We start from the raw sequence: 15,964 nt of genomic DNA, 5'->3' as shown, positions 1-15,964 counted from the left end.
GGTCCTGAGGATCTCTGCTCCACTTCCATCAGTTATTGGATGAGAGTTCCAACACGACTGTTACGTGTTTGGCCACCTGATCACCTGTCTAGGTCAGATCAGGGTTTCTCTCGACCATTGCCAGCAGTCTACAGAGGATGTATCATTGTGGATTTCTGGGGACCTCTCCAGCACTCTGCCTATTCCTGTTGTCATGTGGTCTTCATTTATCATGGTCTGTTATTCCTTGTTCTCCCTTTTGTTCTTGATCCAGCTGGGATCTCCTGCTCCCCTAAGCTTTCTTCCCCTCAAATCTTGCCCTTCATTACTCCCACTGTTGTCCAGGTTGTTCATGTAGATCTCATCCATTTCTCTGTCATTGTGTGATCCCTGTGTCTTTCCTAGGGTCCCGGTTTCTAGGTCACCTCCCTGGAGTTGTGTACACATTGACATCCAGTTATGCCAGCACCATTTGTTGAAGATGCTTTCTTTTTTCCATTGTAAATTTTTGGCTTCTTTGTCAAAAATTATATGTTCATAAGTGTGCAGGTTAATGTCAGGGTCTTCAATTCGATTCCATGGGTCCACATGTCGGTTTTTATGCCAGTACCAAGCTGTTTCTATTACAGTATCTCTATAGTAGAGCTTGAGGTCGGGGATTGTGATGCCCCAGAGGTTGTTTTATTGTACAGGAGTCTTTTGGCTATCCTGGTTTTTTTTTTCCATATGAAGTTGAGTATTATTCTTTCCAGATCTGTGAAGAATTGTGTTGGTAATTTTATGGGAATTGCGTTGAATCTGTACATTGCTTTTGGTAAGATTGCCATTTTTACTATGTTAATCCTGCCTATCCATGAGCATGGGAAATCTTTCCATTTTCTGACATCTTCAATTTCTTTTTTCAGGGACTTAAAGTTCTTGTCATATAGGTCCTTCACATGCTTAGTTAGAGTAATCCCAAGGTATTTTATATCATTTGTGGGTATTGTAAAGGGTGATGTATCTCTCTGATTTCCTTCTCAGCCTGTTTGTCTACTGTATATAGGAGGGCTACTGATTTTTTTGAGTTGATCTTGTATCCTGCAATGTTGCTGAAGGTTTTTATTAGGTGTATCAGTTCCTTGGTTGAATTTTTGAGGTCACTCATGTATACTAACATGTCATCTGCAAATAGGGAGAGCTTGACTCCTTCCTTTCCAATTTGTATCCCCTTAATCTCTTTGTGTTGTCTTGTATCTCTGGCTAGAACTTCAAGTACTATATTGAATAAGTATGGGGAGAGGGGACAGCCTTGCCTTGTTCCTGATTTTAGTGGTATTGCTTTGAGTTTCTCTCCATTTAATTTGATGTTGTCTGTCGGCTTGGTGTAGATTGCCTTTATTATGTTTAGGTATGTTCCCTGTATTCCTGATCAAGACCTTTATCATGAAGGGGTGTTGGATTTTGTCAAATGCCTTTTCTGCATCTAGTGAGATGATTATGTGGTTTCTTTCCTTGAGTTTGTTTATATGGTGTATTACATTGACGGACTTTCGTATGTTGAACCACCCTGGCATCCCTGGGATGAAGCCTACTTGATCATGGTGGATAATTGTTTTGATGTGTTTTTGGATTCTGTTTGCCAGAATTTTATTGAGTATTTTTGCATCAATGTTCATAAGGGAGATTGGTCTGTAGTTCTCTTTCTTTGTTGCATCTTTGTTTGGTTTAGGAATCAGGGTAATTGTAGCCTCATAGAAGGAGTTTGGTAATATACCTTCTGCTTCTATTGTGTGGAACAATTTAAAGAGTATTGGTATTAAGTCTTCTTTGAAGATCTGGTAGAATTCTGCAGTGAAACCATCAGGTCCAGGGCTTCTTTTGGTTGGGAGACTTTTAATGACTGATTCTATTTCCTTAGGGGTTATTGGACTATTTAAATGGTTTATCTGGTCTTGATTTAACTTAGGTATGTGGTACCTATCCAGAAAATTATCCATTTCTTTTAGATTTTCCAGTTTTGTGGAGTAGAGGTTTTTGAAGTATGACCTGATGATTCTCTGGATTTCCTCATTGTCTGTTGTTATGTCCCCCTTTTCCTTTCTGATTTTGTTAATTTGGATGCTCTCTCTCTCTGTCTTTTGGTTAGTTTGGATAAGGGCTTGTCTATCTTGTTGATCTTCTCAAAGAACCAACTCTTTGTTTCATTAATCCTTTGTATTGTTCTCTTTATTTCTATTTTACTGGTTTCAGCTCTCAATTTGGTAATTTCCTGGCGTCTGTTCCTCCTGGGAGACTTTGCTTCTTCCTGTTCAAGGGCTTTCAGGTGTGCTGTCAAGTCACTAGTGTGAGATTTATCCAGCTTCTTTATGTGGGCATTCAGTGCTATGAATTTCCCTCTTAGCACTGCTTTCATAGTATCCCATAAGTTTGGGTATGTGATGTATTCATTTTCATTGATCTCTAGGAATTAATTTCTTTCCTTATTTCTTCCTTAACCCATTGGTGATTCAGTTGAGCATTATTCAGTTTCCATGAGATTGTAGGATTTCTGTAGTTTTTCCTGTTGTTGAAACCTAACTTTAAACCATGGTGGTCTGATAGAACACAGGGGGTTATTCCAATTGTTTTGTATCTGTTGAGATTTGCTTTGTGGCCAAGTATGTGGTCGATTTTAGAGAAGGTTCCCTGGGGTGCTGAGAAGAAGGTATATTCTTTTTTGTTCAGGGGGGAATGTTCTGTAGATATCAATTAAGTCCATTTGAGCCATAACATCAGTTAAGTCCATTATGTCTCTGTTAAGTTTCAATTTGGCCAATCTGTCCAGAGGTGAAAGTGGGGTGTTGAAGTCTCCCAGTATTAATGTGTGTGGTTATATATTGATTTAAGCTTTAGTAATGTTTCTTTTACATATGTGGGTGCTCTTGTGTTTGGGGCATAAATGTTCAGAATTGAGACTTCATCTTGGTGGATCTTTCCTGCAATGAGTATGTAATGTCCTTCATCATCTCTTTTGATTGATTTTAGTTTGAAGTCTATTTTGCTGGATATTAGGATGGCTACACCAGCTTGCTTCTTAAGACCATTTGATTGGAAAGTCTTTTCCCAGCCTTTTATTCTTAGGAAGTGTCTGTCTTTGAATTTGAGGTTTGTTTCGTGTATGCAACAGAAAGGTGGGTTCTGTTTTCATATCCATTCTGTTAGTCTGTGTCTTTTTATAGGTGAATTAAGTCCATTAATATTAATGGATATTAATGACCAGTGATTGTTCATTCCTGTTTTTATTTTTATTTTTTGGTGGTAGTGTGTGTGTACTTCTCTTCTTTGGGGTTTACTGCTGTGGTGTCATCTATTGCCTGTGTTTTCATGTGTGTATCTGCCTTCCTTAGGTTGGAATTTTCCTTCTAGTGCTTTCTGCAGGGCTGGGTTTGTGGATAAGTATTGTTTAAATCTGGTTTTGTCTTGGAAGGTCTTGTTCACTCCATCTATGATGATTGAAAGGTTTGCTGGGTATATTAGTCTAGGCTGGCATCCATGGTCTCTTAGTGTCTGCATTATATCTGTCCAGGTCCTTCTGGCTTTCAAAGTCTCCATTGAGAAATCGGGGGTTATTCTGATGGGTTTGCCTTTATAAGTCACTTGGCCTCTTTCCTTTGCTGCCCTTAATATTCTTTCTTTAATCTGTACATTTAGTTGTTTAATTATTATGTGGCGAGGGGACTTTTTTGGGGGGTCTAGTCTCTTTGGTGTTCTATAGGCTTCTTGTATATTCATAGGCATTTCCTTCTTTAAGTTGGGAAAGTTTTCTTCTATGATCTTGTTAAATATATTTTCTGTGCCTTTGAGTTGGTATTCTTCTCCTTCCTCTATCCCTATTATTCATAGGTTTGGTCTTTTCATGGTGTCCCAAATTTCTTGGACACTTTGGATCATGACTTTGTTGGTTTTAGTGTTTTCTTTGACTGATGAATCTATTTCTTCTACCGTATCTTCAGCACCAGAGATCCTCTCTTCCATCTCTTGCATTCTGTTGGTTATACTTGCCTCTGAAGTTCCTGTTTGTTTACTCAGATTTTCTATTTCCAACATTCCTTCTGCTAGTGTCTTCTTCATTTTTTCTATTTCCCTCTTCAGGTCTTGGATTGTCTCCCTTGCTTTTTCATGATTTTCATTCAAGGATTTATTGTTTTCTTATGCTTTAATTGTCCTTCCCTCTAGTTTTTTATAGCGTTCTTCCCATTTTTTGTTTGTCTGTTCCTCTACTTTATTTTTGATTTCTTCTATATAAGGATCTAGCCTCTTCATGATGTTACTTATAAGGTTGTTTTCTTCTTCTTCTTCTTCCATTCCATGATGTTCAGGTCTAGCTGTTGGAGAAGGGCTAGGTTCTGGTGATGCTGTATTGCTCTTTATTTTGTTATATGTACTTCTGCCTTGATATCTGCCCATCTCCTCTTGTGTTCGTTCTTGGTCTTATCAGTGTACTTGGCCCAGAGAGAGTTGACAGATTTAGGGCACCTTTCTCTGGTCCAGATGGAAGCTCTGGGCCAGATGGGAGCTCTGGTCCAGATGAGAGTGCTGGCCAGATAGGAGCTGGGGGCCTGGACTCTGAGTCTCTTGGGAAGTCCCTGATGGCTCCTTATTTTGTCCAGATGGGAGATCCTCTTGTCCAGATGGGAGTTCCTCTGGCCTCTGGTCCAGATGGGAGTTCCAGGGCAGGATGGAAGCTTGGGGCTGGTCTCTGATTCTCAGGAAGTGGCTGGGGTCTCCAGCAGACGGGTGTGGGGGCAGGGTGTGGAGACTGCAGTGTCTGCCTGCAGTCTTGGAAAAGGGGAGCCTTCCCGCAGGGCCCGCCGATTGGCAGGAAACTGGGGACAAGTTGGTCAGGTCCTCCCGGGGTGGCCTGTGTCAAGTGGTGGGACCCAGGTGCAGTTGCCTCTCTGACTATAACCCAGGCATCCACCCTGGTCCAGATGGGAGTTCCAAGGTGGATGGAAGCTGGGGGCTGGTCCTGGTTGGGAGATTTTAATGACTGATTCTATTTCCTTAGGGGTTATTGGACTATTTAAATGGTTTATCTGGTCTTGATTTAACTTAGGTATGTGGTACCTATCCAGAAAATTATCCATTTCTTTTAGATTTTCCAGTTTTGTGGAGTAGAGGTTTTTGAAGTATGACCTGATGATTCTCTGGATTTCCTCATTGTCTGTTGTTATGTCCCCCTTTTCCTTTCTGATTTTGTTAATTTGGATGCTCTCTCTCTCTGTCTTTTGGTTAGTTTGGATAAGGGCTTGTCTATCTTGTTGATCTTCTCAAAGAACCAACTCTTTGTTTCATTAATCCTTTGTATTGTTCTCTTTATTTCTATTTTACTGGTTTCAGCTCTCAATTTGGTAATTTCCTGGCGTCTGTTCCTCCTGGGAGACTTTGCTTCTTCCTGTTCAAGGGCTTTCAGGTGTGCTGTCAAGTCACTAGTGTGAGATTTATCTGTAGTTAGAATTTTCCTGCCTGGCCCTGTCAGGACAAATCTCTCTTACCCGCCAGTCCCACAGTCGCTCAGACCCAACCAAGAAAGCATACAGAAACTTATATTGTTTACAAACTGTATGGCCGTGGCAGGCTGCTTGTTATCTACCTTTTCTATCTTAATTTAACCCATTTCTGTTAATCTATACTTTGCCACATGGCTTGTGGCTTACCGGTGTCTTTACATGTTGCTTCTCATGGTGGCGGCTGGCGGTGTCTCCCTCCAGCCTTCTACTTCCCAGAATCCTCTTCTCTCTTGTCCCGCCTATACTTCCTGCCTAGCCACTGTCCAAACAGCATTTTATTTGTACAGAGCGATATCCACAGCATTTGTCCAGCTTCTTTATGTGGGCATTCAGTGATATGAATTTCCCTCTTAGCACTGCTTTCATAGTATCCCATAAGTTTGGGTATGTGGTGTATTCATTTCCATTGATCTCTAGGAAGTCCTTAATTTCTTTCCTTATTTCTTCCTTAACCCATTGGTGATTTAGTTGAGCTTTATTCAGTTTCCATGAGATTATAGGATTTCTGTAGTTTTTCCTGTTGTTGAAATCTAACTTTAAACCATGGTGGTCTGATAGAACACAGGAGGTTATTCCAATTGTTTTGTATCTGTTGAGATTTGCTTTGTGGCCAAGTATGTGGTCGATTTTAGAGAAGGTTCCCTGGGGTGCTGAGACGTAGGTATATTCTTTTTTGTTCAGGTGGAATGTTCTGTAGATATCAATTAAGTCCATTTGAGCCATAACATCAGTTAAGACCATTATGTCTCTGTTAAGTTTCAATTTGGCCAATCTGTCCAGAGGTGAAAGTGGGGTGTTGAAGTCTCCCACTATTAATGTATGGGGTTTTGTATGTAATTTAAGCTTTAGTAATGTTTCTTTTACATATGTGAGTGCCCTTGTGTTTGGGGCATAAATGTTCAGAATTGAGACTTCATCTTGGTGGATCTTTACTGTGATGAGTATGTAATGTCCTTCATCTCTATCAAGATACCTCTTTCATTACTCTCCCCCTCCATTCCACTCCCAGTCCCTCCAATCAGATCCCTCGTGTTTGCCTTCTACATCCCTCTCCTACCCCCAGTTTACCCAGGAGATCTCATCCATTTTCCCTTTCCAGGGCAGTCTATGTGTCCCTCTTAGGGCCCTGATTGTTTCCTAGCTTCTCTGGGGCTATGGATTGAAGCCAGGTTATCCTTTGCTTTACATGAAATCCACTTATGAGTGAGTACATACCATGTTTGTCTTTCTATGCCTGGGTTACCTCATTGAGGATGATTTTTTTCTAGTTCCATTCATTTGCCTGAAAATTTCATGATATCATTGTTTTTTACTGCTGATTAATACTTCATTGTGTAAATGCACCACATTATCCATTCTACAGTTGAGGGCCATCTAGGTTGTTTTCAGATTCTAGCTAATGCTGCTATGAACATAGTTGAGCAAGTTTCCTTGTGGTATGATTGAGCATCCATTGTGTATATGCCCAAGAGTGGTATCATTGAGTCTTGAGGTAGAATGATTTCCAATTTTCTGAGAAACCATCGTATTGATTTCCAAAGTGGCTGTATCTGTTTGCACTCTCACCAGAAGTGGAAGAGTGTTCTCCTTACTCCACATCCTTTTCAACATAGTGTGTCCTTAGAATTTTTAGTCTTGGCTATTCTGTCAGGTGTAAGATGCTATCTCAGAATCATTTTGATTTGTATTTCCTTGATAGCTAAGGACATTGAACATTTTTGGCCATTTGAGATTCTTCTGTTGAGAACACTGTTTAAACCCATTTGAAAATTGGATTACTTGGTGTTTTCATGTCTAGTTTCTTGAGTTCTTAATATATTTTGGAGATGAGTCATATGTTAGATGTGGGGTTGGTGAATATCTTTTCCCATTCTGTAGCCTGCCATTTTGTATTCTTGTCAGTGTCCTTTGCCTTACAGAAGTTTTTCAGTTTCAATAGGTCCCATTTAGTGATCCTAGTGTCTTTGCTACTGGTGTTGTATTTAGGAAGTGATCTCCTGTGCCCTTGTTTCAAGGCTACTTCCCATTTTCCCTTCTATTAGGTTCAGTGTACCTGGATTTATGTTGAGTTCTTTAAGCCACTTGAGTTTTGTGAAGGATGATATATTTGGTTCTATTTGCATTCTTCAATGAGTGGACATCCAAATATACCAGCACCATTTGTTGAAGATGCTTTGTTCATTGTGACAAAAAGCTACAGAATGATAGCCCTCACCCAGCCAAGAAGCTCAAGACAGGTAAATCACTGGAGATTGCTAACCATCAAGGAGATCCAAGCTGTTGAGCTGTCAGCTTGTGTGAGACAGTGTCTCAAACACAAGTTATAAGAAATACATGCACTACAATGGGTGACATAAACAGGTCTAAGGCATTATCAAGGGTGAGAAATTTTGTAATATCCTAGGCTCAAAGATGAATACCTAGATAAAATAGAGGTTTAGGGGCAGGGTATTGTGTCATGTGGGAGGACAGCGTCCACCTTTTCAAGGGCCCTTAGGAGGAGAGAGGGAAAAGAAAACATTAAAGAGATAGCAAAGAGGAGAAAGAAACACAGTATAGCTACAGAAGGTCCTGGGTCAATATCCAACATTCCTTTCTGTTTATTCAAAAGGACTTTTTATAACAATGCCAAGGGATGGTACCAAAGTCCTCCTTTTTGCTAGATCAAAGCACACCACACAGCCAAAGTGTAGACCCTTCCAAATACCTGGTAACCACGCTTGGGTTTAAATCATCCCTTTGAGCAGTCCTGCTGGGTAAAGCAAGCTCAGATTCAAGTTAATGTTTTTGAATTTTATAGTTTCCCCTGCCACCACACCTCCAATGATCTTATAGACCCCAAGAGAAAGTTTACATTTTAGCAAGAGTTTTGAACATCTACGATCTCGAATGGGGGAACAACTTTTATCGACAAGAACCAAGCAAGGTGGGTAGAAGTCCCTTTTTTTAAAAAATGAAATAATATGAGACATAACAGTGACAAATTAATTTGCCTTTGTTATAAGAGATTTGTTCCTAATAGTGTTAGAAAATGTCTGGAGTTCTTACCCAGGATATAAAACAGTCTTTCCATTGTTGTTTAGGTGGACCCCATCCTTATGCTTGTTTTTATCCTGTAAAACCATTTTCTCCAGAAAACCTTTAGACTTCATGCAATTAGGGCCTAACTGCATACAACCAGGTAGAAGGAGTGTCTGGATTCATCAGTGAAGGTCAATTAACCTTGCTTATTTCCTTCTTTTGAAGGAACATTAACTTTCAGGTGATAATGAAGATTATCATTTTAGATCCTGTAGTATATAGCTTAAAGTAGTATATTCATTTTTCTTTTTGAGACAAGATCCCTTTAGGTAGCCCAGGCTGGCCTTGAATTTGTGATCCTACTTCCTGTACCTCCCCAGTGCTAGGATTACAGATATTTTCTACCATAGTTACCTCAATTCATGGTTTGGGGTTTTTTTTTTAAGATTTATTTATTATGTATATGGAAGAGGGCGCCAGATCTCATTGCAGATGGTTGTGAACCACCATGTGGGTGCTGGGAATTGAACTCAGGACCTCTGGAAGAGCAGTCGGTGCTCTTAACCTCTGAGCCATCTCTCCAGCCTGGAACATTAACTTTTAACAAGTCCAGTTCTGATTATTTTAAGCAAGCATGTCTAGAGTTATTATTGAGAGATTTTTGTACAGAAGATTTTATTTTATAACCAGTGTGTGTGCCTCCAGATGGAGGGAGACAACCTGAAAAGCTTGATAAGTATTCCTTATAAAGTAATTAAGTTGTAGAATAATGTAAGTATCCGTAACCTGGAGGACATTAAAGAGAACACTATCGATAATAAAACAAACAAACAAAAAACAGACATCCACAGGAACTCAGAAAATGTTGGCATTAGGTTGTTTTTGTTTTCTTTACTGATTTTTGTTTTATAGGGTTTTAGCCATATCCAATTAGTTTACAAATCTTAAGGTACATAAAGTTGTTTTTTGTTTGTTGGTTTTTTGGTTTTTTGGTTTTTTAAAAAGCACATAGTATCCTCTTTGGGGCTGTTTTGTTTTCTCTTTTTGTCCCAGAGTCAGATGGCCTTCTGACCCAGAACAGAAATTTTGGAGGAAATTTTTAAATAATCATGCTTGGGTCAGAAAAGGGAGGCCACATCCCAACTCCAGAGCCAGCTTTTTAATCAAATAGAACACAATAAAACAATATTTCGATATTAACCATACCCAAAAGATAACTAATCCTTGCAAAACCGATTCCAAGATATCAGAGTGAGAGACAGAGCAAGCAGAGTACAAAGAAGGCTTAGAGGTAAGAAGTTCTGGGTGCAAGCCAGGTGCCCAGCACAGAGAACAGCGGGCGGCAGAACAGGGGTTATGGTGCCCACTAGGGTTGCCCACCAGGGCACCACATCACCCCAGTCCAGCGGTGAGAGAGTTACCACAGTCAGAGCTCCATGATCAGAGACAGGAGCCGGCTAGCAGAGAGACAACCGAGAAAACGACATCCTTCAGAAGCAGAATGAAGGAAAAGGTTCTCAAACAGAAGGGCGTAGAGGAGTACTTGATGGACCAATGGTACTTAAACAGCAGGTTCCTGCAAGCCAGTGAGAGGGGCAGAGAGAGAACAGGCTTCAGTGTGGCGCTAGCGTAGAGGCAGCCAGGAGCAGTCAACCTCCACGGAAATCCTGAAAACGTTGCATGCAGCTTAGGGGAAGTTTGGCTGTGCTCAGTTCGATTCCCATCTCTGCAACAAAACTTAAAAACACAAATCCAACAGACAACAGAGAAGAACAGAAAATTACAGTACGTGATCAGAAAGATACAAAAAATAAACCAGACAAACTCAGACATGTGGGGACCACTTTCACTCATACACCAAAACCAGAAGGACAGTGGAGCATCCCCTCTTTTCTCAATAAACTCTTTGAAGGCATTGCTAACTATCCTGCATTTTTGTCCCTCACTGTCTGGACAGACATATCTTAACGGGCAGGTAACACACACGGGGGAAATGACAGAACACTGGGATCCATGACAGTAAAAGTCTTTTTGAGCCATTTGAGTGAAAAGAGGGTGGGAGAGCCATACCAAAAAAGCAGCATGTGTAGGTTGCGTTACTGAATGACCTTTCCACTAGAGGGCGCCATTACCTGACTTTTGAGCTTGGCTTTTTCTCATCACTAAGAATCTTGTAAAGTTGTGTTATTCAGAATCTACGTTTCGTATGTTTTCTTTCCCTACAGTAACTCTCTATTCATTGACCTCTACTTTTCTTCTTATCTTTTCCCACTTTCCAGTGCAGTGTTTGGACTTGACCCCAAAATCTCATCTCTCCAGAGAGAGACTGGTTCACTGGCCCTCATACCTATTGCTGATGGTCCAGAAAAAAAGTCTTCTTTAAGGCATTTTAATAAGTGTCAGAGAATAATTCTTCTTTGACAAGGTAAAAGCTCTTACCATTCCAATAAACCCTGCATTACAGCCTGAAAGAGGTCAAGAGAATTGTGTATCATAAAATGGAAGTATTAATAGAAAGACAGAATATAAACTATAAAATGGAATGAAATAAAATTTGCGAGTTAAGAATTTGAACATTTGTAATGTAAACTATCCTGTAGCATGAATCTTAACAGGTCTTATTAATGAGATCAAATCTGAGGGCAGTTATTGGGGTGAATGCTGGAAGATCAGAGAAGCAGAACAAGCCACAGCTATCTCACCTTGCCAGTTCCTCAGGTGATCCTGTTTCCTCAGACTGGAAGCTTCTGAGTCCTCTGCCACATGAATCTCAGTTGAACTGTGCTGCTCCAAAGCCTGAATGCTAAACCAGCCAAATGCTTAACTAACTCTGGTGCCTGGTTTTCATGGCTTATCTATCTTCCTACTTTCTGCATCACTACCTGAGATTAAAGGCTGGGTTTCTGGGATTAAAGGCATGGGTCACCATGTTTAGCTGTTTCTAAAATGGCCTTGAACACACAGAGATCCACCTGGCTCTGCCTCCCAAGTGCTGGGATTAAAGGCGTGCACCACCACCGCCCAACTTCTGCTATGGCTTACTCTTCCCATTTTCTAGCCACCATTTGTGGCTCTGTCTCTAGTGGCTGTCTGTTCTCTGACCCCAGATAAGTTTATTTTGGGGAACATACAATATTTGGGGGGAACACATTACCACATTATCCTAGAGGATTCTGTTATCAAAATGGAGCCGCCAAAAAGTGAAAAAAAAAATTCAAATAATATTATCAGGTTGAGTTTTGTAAACCAGTCTTATTCCTTGAAATTGGGCCTATCATCACTGACTCAATGTCTGATACCACCAAATTTAAAGTTTTACAAAGCTACTGCTTTAAATATAGGCCAAACAAGCTTGATTTGGGGCCTTGTAGGGCATGTCTGCTATGACAGTATGTACAATGGCATCCCACTTATTAGCCATCCACATACATACATACATACATAATACATAATACATACATAAAGACACACACACACACACACACACACACACACACACACACACACACACCACAGATGCAGAGGTTTTTTTTTGCTTCATAGTTTCTTGGTCCTGAGAGCACTCAGTTGCCTGCTCACAAACACCCCCAGAAGCTCCCTCTTCAATTCTCTCCGGGTGGTGGTCCATGCCACTGATCCTGGGAGGCAACACTCTGGGAGCAACTTCCACTCACAGGCAGATGTTGAAATGCCACTTATGTGAGAAGTTCTTCCCTGTGGCCACGGCATCTTCCCTGATGAGCTTCCAAAACCCTTCAGCTAACATTTCATCCTTAGCAGGTGTGAGGGCAATACAGGGGAGAACATCCACTATGTTGATCATCTATGTGAAACGAGTCTTCAGCGATTCCACTCCAGCCATTGGGCATCATTGCACACATGCCTGGGTACATATCCCTGTAGGGTGGGATATGAGCTAAGAAAGGAGCATGGTAATGACTGTGTAATTCCCCATGATGGACAATCTCTGACCGTGGGAGACAGCAGGATCGAGCACTTCCCTCCTGGGGACCAATCCACAACCAATGGAGGTTGTGACAGGTAGTTAACCACAGATAAGTTTCTTATTGTTATGGGCCAGGATTGCACTTAAGTCAAATACAGATTAGCAATAAAATTCATGTTGCTGAAAGCAGATTAAATTATTAGAATGGTATGACCTGATAATGTTTCAAAGTAATTAAGAAACATTTCAATTTAAACAGGCAACAAGGAAGAACGATTTACACAGGTCTCAAGCGAACTCATAAATATTAGAGATCTTTATTTGCAAGCACTGCTACCTGTAATAACAGCTCATGAGCAGTCATCAGAGACAACCAGCACAGATTAACCTGTGTGGGATGCAGGGAGAAGAACAAGGAACTAGAATTAAGGTAGTAAGATGTCCTTTTGGCACTGGCACCTAATTGACTCTGTGACACTGAGCTTTACCAGGGCACTAGGAAGTCATGGACTTCTCTGCAAAATGAAAACACTGAGAAGAATCATCTATGAGATTTCTTCTCAGACTGATAGTGTCTAATTTCAGTGTCTGCAGACAGCATTTCCCCCTCCCCAGTTCCTAAAATCCTATAAGCTATTTTGCTTATATAATCAATTTCTGAAAAACCATATTTATTCCAGTAAAAGAAAAGCACTTCCAAATTAATTTACAAAATATTTATGACTGTATCATATAAAGGTCCATCATAGACGTAGTTAACTCCCAGTGTTAGTTATAAATTCATGCCAACATACAACTTATTTCAAATGCACACATGTATACTGTGAAGACACAGCTTGGACATGTGTGCCTATTTGTGGATGCTGGCGTGCACTTGTGTGTGTGCATGCCTGGGCTGGTCATATCCATTTGACAGACACATGATTATACAACCACTTCCATAATTAAGATACACAGTAGTTCTGTCACCTTCAAGGATTCTGTAAGCCTCTTGGAACCAAGTCAGCCCCTTCCCACCCTGGGCAGGAGGAAGACTTGGGGCTCAGAAAAGCAGAATAAGTGCTATTGTGTCACATGAGAATGGAAGCCACAGTGTTGAGTAGGGATTTTGTGGTATTGTGTTCCCCCAAAATATTGTGCACCCTAATACATTTATCTGGGGTCAGAGAACAGACAACCAGTAGATACAGAGGCTAGAAAACGGTGGCACTCACGCCTTTAATCCTAGCATTTCAGAGACAGAAATCCCTCTGGATCTCTGTGAGTTCAAGGCCACATTGGAAACAGCCAGGCATGGTGACACACGCCTTTAATCCCAGAAACCCAGCCTTTAATCCCAGGGAGTGAAGACAGAAAGCAGAAAGGCATATAAGGTGTGAAGACCAGAAATTAGCAGCATTTGGCTGGTTAAGCTTTTCAGCTTTGGAACAGCACAGTTCAGCTGAGATTCATTCTGAATGAGGACTCAGAAGCTTCCAGTCTGAGAAAACAGGATTAGCTGAAGAACTGACGAGGTGAGGTAGCTGTGGCTTGTTCTGCTTCTCTGATCTTCCAGCATTCACCCCAATACCTAGCCTCAGGTTTGATTTTATTAATAAGACATTTTAAGATTCCTGCTACAGGACTTAAAGGAGCACATGCAATAAGATGGGGAAATGCAGGTGAAACAGTCCCAGCAAGAAGAGAATCGGGAAAAGCCATCAGAGACTTAATGGGTGGGGGAAGGGAAGAAAAGCAGCAGAAGTCCTCAGAGGCACATGGGAAGAATGGGAAAGTCCAGGGCTGAACCACATTGGAAGACATCTTAGAAAATGCCAAGAAGATGTATATAGGTCCTAGACTGCCAGAGACAATGGACAGCTTTGTGAAGAGAATGGAGGCTTCTTCATAGAGATAAATTCTACTGTTGTAAAGAAGGGAGACTTTTCTACAGGCCACAAGAGAAGACAGCTTGAAAACAGTGGTGACGGGAAAGTTCACGTTACATTCCTAACCACTTGACATTGACAGAAAGAAAAGAAAGAGGGAGAAATGAGAAGGGATAAATGCACTTACAGATGCTCAGTTTCATCTGAAACAGAATTTCCTTTGATAAAGGCAGAGCCTACATGGTCCTTTCTGGCATAGTTTCGAGAAGAAATGTAATACCACCAAGACAAGCACTAACACCAGGCTAATTCGTGAAAACACTAATTGTTTATTTTAAGATCTGCCTATTCATTGGTATGTATCTGTATGTTGTGTGTCATTGTGAGATGTTGTGTGCCATGTACACAGAGATGCCTAAGGAAGCCTGAAGAAGTCACTGGATCCCTTGAAACTCGAGTACCAGGCAGTTGTGAGCTGCCCAGTGTGGGTGCTGGGAACTGAAGCTGAGTCCTCTGCAGGAGCACTTAGAATGCTCAGGTGCTGAGTCATCTCTCCATCTCCAGCTCTTATTCTAAAACGTCAAAAATGCTGTCTTATTTTAGAAAATAGTTTTATTTGGTTCTATTTTATCTTCTTCTTTGCAGGAAGCAAGCTGAATAGGGGCAGGCCAGAGAGGCCTGCAGCCTGAGCTGAGGAAGCATCTCTACTTTCAGGAGGAGAGCTCCACGCTAAATGTGGTCTGTGAAATACACTGGCCTTCCAGTTTTGTCGAATTAGGGCATAGGGCAAACCAGAGCATACCATTTTTCTGTGGGAGAAGGTGCACAGGCTCACAAATGGAGTTTGGGGAAGTGTCGGCCTGCTTCCTTTTTCAGCAGATTGAGTTTACCTCTCCTTCCACTCAGCTGATCACTTTTTCTCTTAAGAAATGTCCCACCTGTTAAAATGGCCTTCAATGCTCCATCCTTATCCAGAACACTCTCTAATGGGCATGCTAAGGACATGAGACGCAAAAGCCAGAAGTCTATATTATGAACGTAGTAAGTCAGAAACTGAATGTGGGCTCATCTGTATTGAGGCCCCGAGTTAACCACTTCTGACTGAGGACTGGTCTGTCTGCCTGGGCTATGATGTAAGTTCTCTGTAAGTAGCCTGTGTGAGATGTAGTCACTCTATAGCCAACCTGAATTTTGATATGAGCTCCGTTCTCTATGGAACTCTGTGTTCTAGGCCATGCAGTGAAGGGGAGGCAGCCTAAACAATTTCTCGACACTTGTGGCTGGGCTACTGCTGAAGCCATCGGTGCCTAGCAGGTAGCCCATTTACTGCAAGGGTCAAGTTTCTTCTAATTACAGGTGTCAGACACTGGGGAAGAAGACCTGTTGTCAAAGATCTGCTTAAAGCTAGGGAGAGAAGTGGAGAAGTCAGCTGGTCTTCCATCTTACCTGTTTTTATATGTCTCCTTACTTTCATCAGCCAATGATACAGTCCATAGTCTCTTTGCCAAAAAGAGAGTTGTAGGGTTTATAGGACATAGTGTCGGAAACTGGGGAGGAGGCCAATGAGAGAAAGTCCAGAGAGCTTTGTTCAGAGACTGCCTTGTAGGTGGTGCTGAGAA

Source organism: Onychomys torridus, chromosome 17, assembly GCF_903995425.1.
Source record: "Onychomys torridus chromosome 17, mOncTor1.1, whole genome shotgun sequence".
NCBI classification, from domain to species: domain Eukaryota; kingdom Metazoa; phylum Chordata; class Mammalia; order Rodentia; family Cricetidae; genus Onychomys; species Onychomys torridus.
This window is presented reverse-complemented; position numbering follows the sequence as displayed.